We start from the raw sequence: 660 nt of genomic DNA on the forward strand, positions 1-660 counted from the left end.
GCAGTAGCTGGTAGAAATCTTCAATTTCCTCATCTTTGGCTTTGCTGGTTGGTACATAAATTTGAATAATAGTAGTATTAACTTGTCTTCCTTGTAGGTGTATGGATATTATCCTATCACTGACAGCATTGTACTTCAGGATAGATCTGAATACCCACCATGGGTAACCCTGCTGGCACTCTTTGTGATGATGAATGCCACACCATTCATCTTCAATTTGTCATTCCCGACATAGTAGATCATATTGTTGTCTGATTCAGAATGGTCAGAACCAGTCCATTTCAGCTCACTAATGCCTAGGATATCAATCTTTATGTGTTCCATTTCATTTTTGACAAGTTCAAATTTTCCTAGATTTATACTTTGTACATTCCATATTCCAATTATTAATGGATGTTTGCATCTGTTTCTACTCATTTTGAGTCATGCCACATCAGCCAATGGAGATCCCAAGAGCTTTACTCTGTCCATATTGTTAAGGTTGTCTCTACTCTGAGGAATCAGCTCTTCCCCAGTCAAATTTTGAGTGCCTTCCGACCTGATGGGCTCATCTTTCAGCACTGTGTCAGACAATGTTTCATGGCTGTTCATAAAGTTTTCCAGTAATATATCAAACAGTGTTTCACTGCTATTCATAAGGTTTTCACTGGCCAATTCTTT

The sequence above is a fragment of the Orycteropus afer genome, unplaced genomic scaffold, assembly GCF_000298275.1.
Source record: "Orycteropus afer afer isolate SDZICR_OR568_19922 unplaced genomic scaffold, OryAfe1.0 scaffold01376, whole genome shotgun sequence".
Classification (NCBI taxonomy): domain Eukaryota; kingdom Metazoa; phylum Chordata; class Mammalia; order Tubulidentata; family Orycteropodidae; genus Orycteropus; species Orycteropus afer.